The sequence below is a fragment of the Penaeus monodon genome, chromosome 34 (genome assembly GCF_015228065.2).
Source record: "Penaeus monodon isolate SGIC_2016 chromosome 34, NSTDA_Pmon_1, whole genome shotgun sequence".
Classification (NCBI taxonomy): Eukaryota; Metazoa; Arthropoda; class Malacostraca; order Decapoda; family Penaeidae; genus Penaeus; species Penaeus monodon.
Window position 1 is genome coordinate 30914806 of NC_051419.1, and position 289 is coordinate 30915094.

Consider the following 289-nt stretch of genomic DNA (forward strand, 5'->3'; position numbering starts at 1 on the left):
ATCGAAAAAAAAAAGCACACAAGACTTAAACTCATTACTGGAACCATTTTAAACGAAAAAATATTTAGTCACGTAACCAACCTTTGGCTTTCTTGAAGGAACTTCTCCTAAAACTTCATCTTTTTTTAATCCTTTCGAGTCATATACTGTTGTTACGAGCCAGAAATAATGCGAGCGTGGAGGACTCGCATGTGAAAAAGATGTTAAAACTAAGTTGTGTGGTATTTACTTGTTGATTATTTATAGTTATATTTGAGCTGTTGCTATTTTCTGTCTCGGTCTGTTTGGT